Genomic DNA, 12771 nt, shown 5'->3' with positions numbered 1-12771 from the left:
TGAACCTTCGGTAGTAGCCTACCAACCGGAGGAATTGCCTCACTTCCTTGATGTTCGAGGGGCTTGGCCAGCTCTTGATTGCTGTGACCTTGTCAGGGTCGGGGGCTACTCCTTCCGCACTTACCACGTGCCCTAGGTACTGGACCTTTGGTTTCAACAGGTGACACTTTGATGGTTTCACCTTCAGGCCATAGCCTGCCAGGGCTTCGAACACCTCGGCCAGGTGCTTTAGATGGTCCTCGTAAGTCTTCGAATAGACGATCACGTCGTCCAGGTAAAGGAGGACCGTCTCGAAGTTTCGGTGCCCTAGACAGCATTCCATCAGCCTCTGGAAGGTCCCTGGTGCGTTGCAGAGCCCGAAGGGCATACAGTTGAACTCGCTCAGTCCCATCGGGGTGGTGAAGGCGGTCTTCTCCTTGTCAGCCTCTGCCACAGGAACCTGCCAGTACCCGCTAGTAAGGTCCAAAGTAGAAAAGAAGTTAGCTGATTTTAGTGTGGCTAAAGACTCCTCTATTCTAGGCAGCGGATATGCGTCTTTGTGGGTGATACGGTTGATTTGTCTATAGTCTACGCACATTCTCATGGTGCCATCTTTCTTTTTTACCAGAACCAGGGGGGCTGCCCAGGGGCTACAACTATCTCTAATGACCCCAGCTTCTTTCATTTCTCTTAGCATGCCCTTGGCATTCTGATAATGTGCAGGGGGTACAGGCCTGTGTCTCTTTTTTATTGGTGGGTGGCTCCCCGTGGGGATATGGTGTTCTATCCCTTTTACTCTGCCGAAGTCTAGCGGGTGCTTACTAAAAATTCTCTCGTACTCCTGGACCACCCGGTAGACTCCTTGTTTTTGGTGCAGGGGAGTGGAGTCAGCACCCACATGGAGTTTCTGGCACCAGTCCTCCTTTTGTTTCTGGGAGCCATTACCCTCCGCCTGTGGAGATGGAGGCAGGGGTCCCAAGGCCCTGATAGCTTTGTGCTCAGCAGCAAACAGTTTGGCGAGTGTAGCATACCTGGGTAAATGTACCTCCCTCTCCCCAATGTTGAGGATGCGGATGGGCACCCTCCCATGATGGACATCAACCACCCCCCGGGCTGTCAAAATGGTGGGCCTGCTGTCCGAGTACACGGGTTCTACCATGGCTTGGTAGTCTCTACCTCGACACCCGATTGCAGTCTGACACCAGATCATCATTTCACTTTTGGGAGGCATGGAAATGGGGAATGGGTCACTCATTCTACGCTACCGATCTCACCACCAGACAGTTCTACCTGCTGCCGTCTCATCAGGGCTTTTATCTCCTTGTTGAGGACTCTCTGTTGGCTGGAACTAGCATTCACCGCCACCTGTTGTAGAATTACAATTACCTCTGAAAGACAATTTTCAATCACGTTAGTACCCACAGTTATTTTAGGGTGACTTTCACGACGGTCAATGTCCACAATAATCACTCCCTGTGCCGGTAGTTCAACTTTACCAATTTTAATGGTCATCTCCTTGAACCCCATCTGCGGTACGGGCAAGCCATTACTGGTGATGATGCTCAAGTCACTGTCTGGATACCGTGTTATATCAGCATCAGTCCAATACTGCTTAAAAAGTACATAAGGGATAGTGGTTACTTGCGACCCGGTATCCAGCAAGGCGCTCATGGGGATACCGTCCAGCACCACGGGTAAAACCAGGCGCCCCCCAACGTACTTATTACGCCAATTGTAAGGGCCTGGTGATCTTATGCCTGGGGTTTGGCCCTCTGACCCAGGTTGGACCAGTTTAAATTACAGTACCTGGAATTGTGTCCGGGCTGGTTGCATCGACGGCAAATGGGCTGTCCATCCTCTGCGTAGCGGTCTGTGGGCATCCCTCGGAACGACGGGATCCTCCTCTGTTGACGCCACGGGACATCCTCCGGACTTGAAGCCAGCTCAATGGGTCTTGACGGGTCCACTTGTAATGCCTAGACGGTCCTGGTCAATGCCGCGACCCTCCTGGTCAGCTCCTGGACTTGGTGATGCAGATCTTTCGACGGGGCTTGGTTCAGGGAATGTGCATTGGCCCCCACAGAGTCCATAGAGGAGGGCGCCGCCTCCTGGTGGTAGGTGAGAGCAGGGCGCCGGAGGTTTATAGCACCACTTGTTGCGGGTTCACGGAGCACCCTTATGGCCCTGTCCTTAAATTGGGCAAAGGTCAGATCAGGGTTCTGAAAGAACATGAGGCGCAGCTGGGTCCTGTGGGCGCTAGACAGCAGACCTTCTATAAACTGTTCTGTTAGTAGCTTATCTGTATCCTGCACGCTGCCAGGGTCAGCTTGTTGGATGGCCCTCATGGCTTCCTGCAAATTTAGGGCATAGTCTCTGATGCTGTCCTGTGTCCGCTGCTTACATCCATAGAACCTCATTTTAATTTCAGCGGAGGTACGTGTGTCAAAGGTATCCCGCAGCCGGGCCAGAATACCCTTCACAGTTCTTTTCTCCTCAGCAGGCCATGACTTTACCTCCCGCTGGGCTGTGCCAGTTAACTGCCCTGTCAGTATGCTAACCATCTGTTCCTCTGTCAGGGGGTAAACTTGGATCAAACTGTACAGCCTTTCCTTAAAGTCAGTTAGGGCATGGGGCTCCCCCGAATACTTAGGCAGCCAGGCCGCTCCAGGGATGTAGGGCAGGGAAAATGGCATCACTGCTGCTGCAGCTGCGCTGGTGGTAGTGGGCGCCTCCGTGTCCGACATCTTCCTCCCCCCTAGTTAAGCGTGGCCTACCTTCCGACGATCCTCTTCAGTAGGCCGCGGCTCCGCTGGTGCTGCTCTGGACGAGGACCTTGCGTCGCGTCCTGGTGACGTCAGCGTCGCTCTCTCTCCCTTCCAGGAACTTGCTCAGCGTCGGTGCATGGGGCGGAGCTTCAGGTCTCGCGCGGTTTGGACGTCCACGCCCCTCTTCTTCCCGCGCGGCGTCCTAAAGATGGCGTCCGATGGCGGGAAAACGGCTGAGGATGGCGGGAACCGACAGAAGATGGCGGGAGATGGCTGAAAATGGTGGGAAACGGCTCCGGATGGCGGGAAACCTCTTCTTCAGGTACGTGTACAGTCTTTTTCAGGCACGCAATACCCGTTTGTGGCGGGTTGGTTACTATCCTGCCGACTACGAAAAAGCCGACTCACCCCCTGGGCCATGGGGCACTCGGAGCCGGGAAATCGGGAAACGATGGGGGTAGTAGTGGCAACCCGGTTCCGTGGCTCAGGGTGGTCAGACCATTGGTAGTCTGCCATGCGCTGGGGCTGATGGTGTATGCAGCTGGGGTAGTGTGACTCCCCACGGGAAGAGTGCGGCCCCAGGGCAGTATAGTAGAAGATGGGGGTGATGGTGTAGGGTGTCCCAGCGCTGTTAGTGCTGGAGGAGCAAGGAGCACACAGACAACAGGTTGAAGTCCAGGGTCTTTACTAGAACAGGTGAACTAACCCACAAACAGGCCCGGCTTGGAGGGTGGGCCTGGATGTCTTAGAGCAAACGGGAAATTGGCCCTGGTCAGGGTGAGGGTGTAGGCCTATTGTGCTCTCTGCGCTCCTTCTGGCTGTTTCCTCCTTATAGGGTAACAGCCCACGTTCTCAAGCTCACTGTGTCTTCTCGCCCGTATGGCCTGCAACTTGGGTGCCTTTCTATTCCCGGCCTGGTACGGCTTTGCTGGTCCCTTCTGGTGAGGCGGAACCTCCGGGCTTCTTAGGCCAAGGAACATACAGTCCCCTGCGGACTAGTTATCTGCTGTAGGACGTGGAGTCCTCACAGCCTCAGACGCCAAAGTCTGGTAAATTGGGTTCTTTGTCTGCCAGGACAGGCGCACTTCACCTCTTGTCCCTGGCTTGTGGCTCTCCTACCTCCACACATCCTCTTAGGGTGCAATACAACTGTCTCTCTCTGCTCTAGGACACCTCTCAATCCAGAGACAGGTCGTCCAGTTCTCCCTAACCCTGCCCCCAGTTCCAGCTTTTATAGGGGCAGCCAGCTCCCCCTACTGGCCTGAGACAGGAGGTATTGCATGCTAATGTTCCCCTGACCAGAGAACCTCTCCCCCTGCTCCCAGACACAGCTTTATTATATTTGTGGCATCCAGGCCAGGGTGACACACTTGCATCACTCCATGTCTGCACCGTAGGGCAAAATGTAAGCCCCTCGACTTCCTCCTCCACCTCCTCAGATGAGCTATTCAGCTGCTTGACTCTGGGTTCACACCAAGTAGGATCTTCAACCTCATCATCATCCAATGTATTATCCCATTCCTTGCCCTCAGATTGACCCCTATCCTCTTATTGTCCTAACAGCACAGTACAGACTCAGGTATCTGAGTCTCATCGGGATCACCTCCTTCTCCTGCGGTTAACGTCTGGTGACGAGGGTCAGGAACCTGCTCGGACCCTACTTCGTCCTGCCCCAAATCCAAGCTGAAATAATTTTGGGCATCGGTGAAGATGCTTTCCTCCCTTTGTCTCTGTGACTACTTGGAGTACACTTCTGATGCCCATGATGTAGAATTGGTGAAAAGTTCTACAGAATCGCCCATCTGTGGTTCGCTACAGTCAGTTGGGCAGTTGGGCAGTTGTGACGCGAGTGGGAAGCATGGGTAATTGGGGTGCCTCCTATGTGGACTGTACTGCGTGTGATGTTGAGGGGGAGGAAGAAGAGGAGAGGGCACTGGAAGCAGAGCTTGCCATCCACTGGAGCACCTGCTTTTTCTGGGCCTTACCAACAAGGCGGCTGCCTTGAAAGGGAGTGCAGTAGGCAGTCCAGTAACATAAGTTGTCAGTTGTCTTTGGATAGGACCTGTTAGTGTTGGTTCATTAGTGCTTTCACTAACATTACCATGTACCTCACGTACACCTTGAACACCAAGCCTATTCCCCCTTCCACCATGCCCTCTCTTTTTCCCACTCATGTTGGTCAGATACAGTGGTATGAGTACGCAATTAACTAAAGAAAAATACGTTTTTTTTCCAGTGCAATAGCTCAGCACACACCTGAATTTCAGCGACACTAAATGACAAGGCAAGATGTGGTCTGCCATATAATATTACTAACATACCAAAGAAATTTGTTAGTGTGCATGAGCCCGGTAAAACCTACGAGATATTCTCCAAACAATTTCAAACTGAGATGTCCCCTGCTGTATTACTTTAGGAACAGAAGAAATTTTTCTTTTGAATGTGGATGAGGCCAGTATGACATAGAATATATGCTACAAAATATTTCAAACTCAGATCTACCCAGCTATATCACTTTACTCAGAGTAAAAACTATTTTTGGGTTACTCTGCATAAGCTCTGCGTCCAGCTGACTTTGACCGCCACTGACGTAGTAGGTGGCTTATTGCACTGTATGACTTTTGACACAGGAAAAAATATTTTTTGGACTGGGCCTAGTAAGAAAAGTTTTGGTTTTTTTACTGTGAAACCAGGACAAGTTCAGTAGACTGGATCAAGTTTCCACAGTAAAAAACCTTTGGTGGACTCTGCCTGCCAACCAAAAATATATATAGGTTTGACTGTGCGTACAAGCTGAATTTGACCGCCACTGATGTAGTAGCTGGATTATAGCACTGTATGACTTTTGGCACAGGAAAAAATATTTTTTGGACAAGGCGTAGCAAGAGAATAATTTAATTTTTTACTCTGAAACCACCTGAAGTTCAACTCCACTAAAATAGTATCTGACACTAAAAAAAACTTTAGTGCACACAGCTTTCAATATCACAATAACAACAGAAAAAAAACAGATTTTGTACTCTGCAATAAGAAGCTCTGCAGACTGTGCAGAGCACAATTTCAACCCCACTAAATCAAAAGGTGCGCTGCGGTTGCTTGATCACATTAGCAAGTGCAAAAAAAGATTCTAGGTATACTGAGACATGGAGCTCTATACTAGCAGTGCACAGCACTATTGTATGGCATGGGCCCTCTGTTCTGTCAGAATCTCAGTACCTGCACAAAAACACCAAAAATGTGCTGCACCAGCGGTTGCAGAGGTACACAGGCCAGGAATTATCTACACTATCTGACTACCACACAAGCGCCCATCTATCTAGCTAATATTTCTCATTACACAGGAGAACACTGAGCTGCGTCTGTCTCCAGCAGTGACATGAATATAATGACGCTGAGGGAACATGGCCACTTTTTATATTGAGAGGACATGTGATTTCTGCAGCCAATTGCAGAATCCCTTATGTCTGGACAGTGTAGATGCTTCCTGCGCTATAATTGGCTGGCCTCACTTTCCTCAGTTAAAGTTACCGTCCACAGAAAAAAAAAAAAACAGTGCACCGCTGATCTGACCTGTTCTAGGATTTCCACAGCCCCCACACTCACCTGGCACATGTCACCGCTCATCATACACTTGTACTATGCTAACAAAACTGTTCAAAACGCCGTGGTTGCCCTGTATTCGCGGTCCCCCGCAAATTCGTCAAACTTTTCTAAATTTAAGAAAATTTGCTCGCCTTTGCGATCACGAATCCGAATGTGCTATATTCATGCCGAATTTGAAACTTTCGAACATTTGCCAAACAAATTCGCTCAGCGCTTGTGTTTACTAACAAATAGAAAAATATTTGCAGATTACATTTGTAAACCCTGTCATAGATTATATAATTACAGCCAGGATGGAGCGAAACAAGACACCGGGGGCCATCGGAAGGTAAGTATAGATTTATTTTTTTATTTTTACCATTCTTTTGGTCACAGTATATAAATCCATGTCGTTTGCATGGATTTATATATTGTGACCAAGTAGTCAAGCACTTTCCAAGTGATGCTAAAATCGCCTGGAAAGCGCTTGACAACCCGCATGCGGAAATGCATGAGAAGAACGCTTCACATCCGCATGCCCCTGGGAGGTAAAACGCGTGTAAAATCCGCATGTGCAATCCGCATGCGTTTTTTTCTGCCAGGGAGATGCATAAATGCTCAGGAAAACTGCGGAGGATTTCTGCATCGTGGGCACATAGCCTAACAGAACATTCAGATGAAAGCAGACACATTACAAGGGAAATATATCCTCTGTCATTAACAGAGGTTCAAACTTTATGGTTTTCTGTGGGGGGGGCACTATGAGGTAACATTACAGTTGCATGACACAGCATATTTAGTCACTTCATTCTTCCTATTACTTTCCTTGCTGACTATGGCTTAGTGATTTGACCTCTTAAGACCAATATCTCTTCATTGAAACTTACAGAATCCAGACTACACTTTGCCTCAGTCCAATCATTTTGTTGACTCAGGGTATTCACACAGGCACAGTCCTGGTGCCATATTCAGCTCGCATCCTAGTTTTTTATAGGAATTATCAGGCACTGGCATTCTCTTTCTTCCTTTGCTGTAAATATCAATCTAATCTGTCTCTTTTGATGCAGGATATATTGTGCTTTCACTATTCTCTCTGTCCTCCAAAAATAAAGAAAAAGGAAAACTCAATGGTAAATATTTAGAGTGGATATTGAATTTACACTCAGTAGATTTGTCACAGAAATTTCTCCAACTCTCAACTCGCTTCAGGAAAACCTCATTCAGATCTATAGAACTGATTTCCACTCACAGAAATGTATGCAGCAAATCTGCTGCAGGTTAACAAACAACACTTAGTCAACATTGACTTTTTGATGTTGCAGATTTTCTGCAGGTTTTCTGCATCTACAGTCATAGCCGAAAGTGTTGGCAGCCATGAAATTGTTCCAGAAAATGAAGCATTTCTCCCAGAAAATTATTGCAATTATACATGCTTTGTTATACAATTGTATGTACATGTGATGCTCGTTCAAACTCACCTGTGGAAAGTAACAGGTGTGGACAATATGAAAATCACACCTGAAACCAAATAAGAAGGGGAAAAGTTGACTCAATCTTTGCATTACGTGTCTGTGTGAGCCTGTGTGAGCATGGAGAACAGAAATAGGAGAAGAGTACTGACAGAAGACTTGAGAACCAAAATTGTTGAAAAATATCAACAATCTCAAAGTTACAAGTCCATCTCCAGAAATCTTTGTTTCTTTGTCCACACTGTGCAACATAACCAAGAAGTTTCCAATGCATGGCATTGGAACTAATCTTCTTGGATGTGCACAGCAGAGAAAAATTGATGAAAAGTTGCAATGCAGGATAGTCCAGATGGTGGATAAGCAGCCCCAATCAAGTTCCAAAGAAATTCAAGCTGTCATGCATGCTCAGGGTGCATCAGTGACAGCTCACACTATCCATCGACATTTGAATGAAATTAAACACTATTGTAAGAGACCCAGGAGTACCCTACTGCTGACACAGACATAAAAAAGCTATGCTGAAGTTAGCTAAAATGTATTTGAGTAAGCCAAAATTCTTCTGGGATTTTGGGTCACAATGTAGTGAACAGTGTCAGAAAGCTGGGATTGCATCCTAGGTCATGCATCTTCAAGCAGGACAATGACTCCCAAATAGGGTTGAGCGAGTATGTTCTGTCCGAGTATGCTCGGGCCGAGCTCCGAGTATTTACAGCTGCTCGGTGATAAGGTTAAATCGCTCCCGTGTGCATGATTTGCAACTGTTTGACAGCTTTATTACATGGGAGGAATGTGTAAGAAATAGACATTCCTCCCATGTAATAAAGCTGTCAAACAGTTGCAAATCATGCACACAGGAGCGATTTAACCTTATCACCGAGCAGCTGTAAATACTCTGAACTCGGCCCGAGCATACTCAGCGAAAGGGTTAATAGAACATACTCGCTTAACACTACTCCCAAACATACAGTACAGACCAAAAGTTTGGACACACCTTCTCATTTAAAGATTTTTCTGTATTTTCATGACTTTGAAAATTGTACATTCACACTGAAGGCATCAAAACTATGAATTAACACATGTGGAATTATATACTTAACAAAAAAGTGTGAAACAACTGAAAAAATGTCTTATATTCTAGGTTCTTCAAAGTAGCCACCTTTTGCTTTGATGACTGCTTTGCACACTCTTGGCATTTTCTTGATGAGCTTCAAGAGGTAGCCACCGGAAATGGTTTTCACTTCACAGGTGTGCCCTGTCAGGTTTAATAAGTGGTATTTCTTGCCTTATAAATGGGGTTGGGACCATCAGTTGTGTTGTGCAGAAGTCAGGTGGATACACAGCTCATAGTCCCACTTGTATTATGGCAAGAAAAAAGCAGCTCAGTAAAGAAAAAAAACGAGTGGTCATCATTACTTTAAGAAATGAAGGTCAGTCAGTCCGAAAAATTGGGCAAACTTTGAATGTGTCCCCAAGTGCTGTTGCAAAAACCATCAAGCGCTACAAAGAAACTGGCTCACATGAGGACTGCCCCAGGAAAGAAAGACCAAGAGTCACCTCTGCTTCTGAGAATAAGTTTATCTGAGTCACCAGCCTCAGAAATCGCAGGTTAACAGCAGCTCAGATTAGAGACCAGGTCAATGCCACACAGAGTCCTAGCAGCAGACACATCTCTTCAACAACTGTTAAGAGGAGACTTTGCGAAGCAGGCCTTCATGGTAAAATAGCTGCAAGGAAACCTCTGCTAAGGACAGGCAACAAGCAGAAGAGACTTGATTGGGCTAAAGAACACAAGCAATGGACATTAGACCTGTGGAAATCTGTGCATTGGTCTGATGAGTCCAAATTTGAGATCTTTGGTTCCAACCATCGTGTCTTTGTGCGACGCAGAAAAGGTGAACGGATGGCCTCTACATGCCTGGTTCCCACCGTGAAGCATGGAGGAGGAGGTGTGATGGTGTTGGGGTGCTTTGCTGGTGACACTGTTGGGGATTTATTCAAAATTGAAGGCATACTGAACCAGCATGGCTACTACAGCATCTTGCAGCGGCATGCTATTCCATCCAGTTTGCGTTTAGTTGGACCATCATTTATTTTTCAACAGGACAATGACCCCAAACACACCTCCAGGCTGTGTAAGGGCTATTTGACCAAGAAGGAGAGTGATGGGGTGCTACGCCAGATGACCTGGCCTCCGCAGTCACCAGACCTGAACCCAATAGAGATGGTTTGGGGTGAGCTGGACCGCAGAGTGAAGGCAAAAGGGCCAACAAGTGCTAAGCATCTCAGGGAACTCCTTCAAGATTGTTGGAAGACCATTTCCGGTGACTACCTCTTGAAGCTCATCAAGAGAATGCCAAGAGTGTGCAAAGCAGTCATCAAAGCAAAAAGGTGGCTACTTTGAAGAACCTAGAATATAAGACATATTTTCAGTTGTTTCACACTTTTTTGCTAAGTATATAATTCCACATGGGTCAATTCATAGTTTTGATGACATCAGTGTGAATGTACAATTTTCAAAGTCATGAAAATACAGAAAAATCTTTAAATGAGAAGGTGTGTCCAAACTTTTGGTCTGCACTGAACTTCAAGAAACACCCAGAAATGGATACAAACAAAGCGCTGGAGAGTTCTGAAGTGGCCAGCAAAGAGTCCGGATCTAAATCTCATTGAACACTTCAGAGGTCTTAAAATTGCTGTTAGGAGAAGGTACCCTTCAAATATGAGAGACCTGGAGCAGATTGCAAAAGAAGAGTGGTCTAAAATTCCAGTTGAGAGGTGTAAGAAGCTTGTGGATGATTATAGGAAGCAATTGATTGCAGCTATTTATTCCAGAGGGTGTGTAACCAAATAATAAGTTGAGGGTGCCAACAATTTTGTCCGTACCATTTTTGGGGGTTTTGTTTGAAATTATGTCCAATTTGCCTTTTTTCAGTTTTTTTTGTGTTGTTCCAATACACACAAAGTAAATAAACATATGTATAACAAAACATGTATTTGCAATAATTTTCTTAGAGAAATACTTCATTCTCTGGAACAATTTCAAGGGTGCCAACACTTTCGGCCATGACTGAACATTTATATTCTCTCCCATTTCTTGGCTAGACTTGAATCAACATATGTCTTTGTAAAGCAGCAATATGTAAAATTTTGGGGTGGAGAGAAAAAGACAATGTTGACACGGTGTTGAAGAAGCTCTCTCACTAAGTTTTTTACTTATTAAATGTGTGTATATGCATGTAATGTAGTGTGAGTGTATGCTTTCTCTGGTGTCCAGCGCCATTCTTCTCTCTTTTCTGTGACTTCATTGCTATGCAGACCTCTGTATCACACTGCTCTCTGCGTGACCTGGAAGTGGCTTTTAAAATGGAAGAATATGGAGCATCAGAGCAAAGCTCTATAAGCTTGCGTTGTAAAAGAGACTTCCTGCTCATGCATAGAACAGATTAGGTAGTGAGAATTGCAGTGACGTTACAGAGAAGCAGAGAAGAACTGCACTGAACATCAATCAGAGCGACGGTAGGGGAGTATGTTAATACACTCACACTAGGTTACATGCATATACTCATATCTACTGTATAAATAAGTTAGTGTGAGAGCTTCTTTAGGATGATGATTTGGTGCAGAAATGATACTAAAATCCACAATTATAGTAAAATACAATGCATTTAAATGAGGTTTAAATTCAGGCTGTGTTTTTCAACACTAATGCACATAAAAACATAAGAATTACATTTTTATTGAAGGTTCATGGATGCAGCAATTTGATATGCATGAGGCACCATATTCGCCACCTAAATTAAAGCCATTAAAGAACCAATGACATTAAAGTTTTTAACCTCTTAATATATTGCAATAATCATATTATATAGCACTGTGTACTTACAATTGCTCATTTTGCCTTTCTACCCAGATAATTCTTCTCTTTTCTCTGCTCTATGTAGAAACAGGTAATATCTTGTTAATGCATTTATCATCCCCCTCTTCAACTCCTGATCCAACTACTCCTTCCTACAAGGGGCTTTTGCAGTGACATAAGTCATAGAGGAAAAATTGACCTCCTGTTTCTACATGCAGCTTAGAAGGATTCAGCTAGCCAGTTTTTAATCACGTGATGTCATCGAACTCGTAGCTGAGGAGAAAGGCAAAATGAGCAATAGTAAGTACGCAGTGTTATATGATATGATGGCTGCAATATAATAAGAGGATAAAACTTTTGATGGAAGTGCTTCTTTAAAAGAAGATTCCTGGCCATAAGTATTGCTAACTAGTCATGCTTTCAGAATTTCATTTATATTGCACAGAGGAGATTAATTATTGCTAATGCTTTAGAAATTTTCACAGGTGTTCTCTCTATAGGATATCTTCAAATCTCAAATCATAAATATCATGCCATGGAGTTTACTCTGTTTTCATAAAGTAAATAAACGACCTCCTGTGCTATTTGCATTGCGATATTGGTGCAGTGTTCATTGCTTATTCCCTTTAGGATCACTGCATCTGTAGTTGAATATTCAATTTATATATAGAAAAAAATTAGTTGCAACTTTTAAACTGTTAAAAGGAAACTAGCTCTTGTTACGCTTCTAATTGCTAATATGGGTTAATTTTAAAGAAAGGAAAATTATATTTGTCTAACTCCTATGTAATTTTAACAAACTGAGTAATCCCATTAACTTCAACAAGACATTTAATTGCTGTTTGTCAAAATGCCAGCAGTAGTTAGAGTTACAGATATCGAAAATGTTATGTTGGTCTTTATAATCAGTAAGACATGACTCAGGAGAAGAAGCAATTTGAATATTTACTTATTTTTCATTACTAATATTAAAGAACATGAAGTTTTCAGCACATTAAGTAAATTCATGAATAATGTTCCACCAAGGAATTTTGTTAGTTGAGTTTAGTGCATTTTTATTGTATAACATAAACCAGGAAAAAATATTCCACAATGACACAATTTGTAAATGTTTAATCGT

This window comes from Phyllobates terribilis, unplaced genomic scaffold, assembly GCF_046119375.1.
Source record: "Phyllobates terribilis strain yellow unplaced genomic scaffold, ASM4611937v1 Scaffold_8__6_contigs__length_399053987, whole genome shotgun sequence".
Lineage (NCBI taxonomy): Eukaryota > Metazoa > Chordata > Amphibia > Anura > Dendrobatidae > Phyllobates > Phyllobates terribilis.
This window is presented reverse-complemented; position numbering follows the sequence as displayed.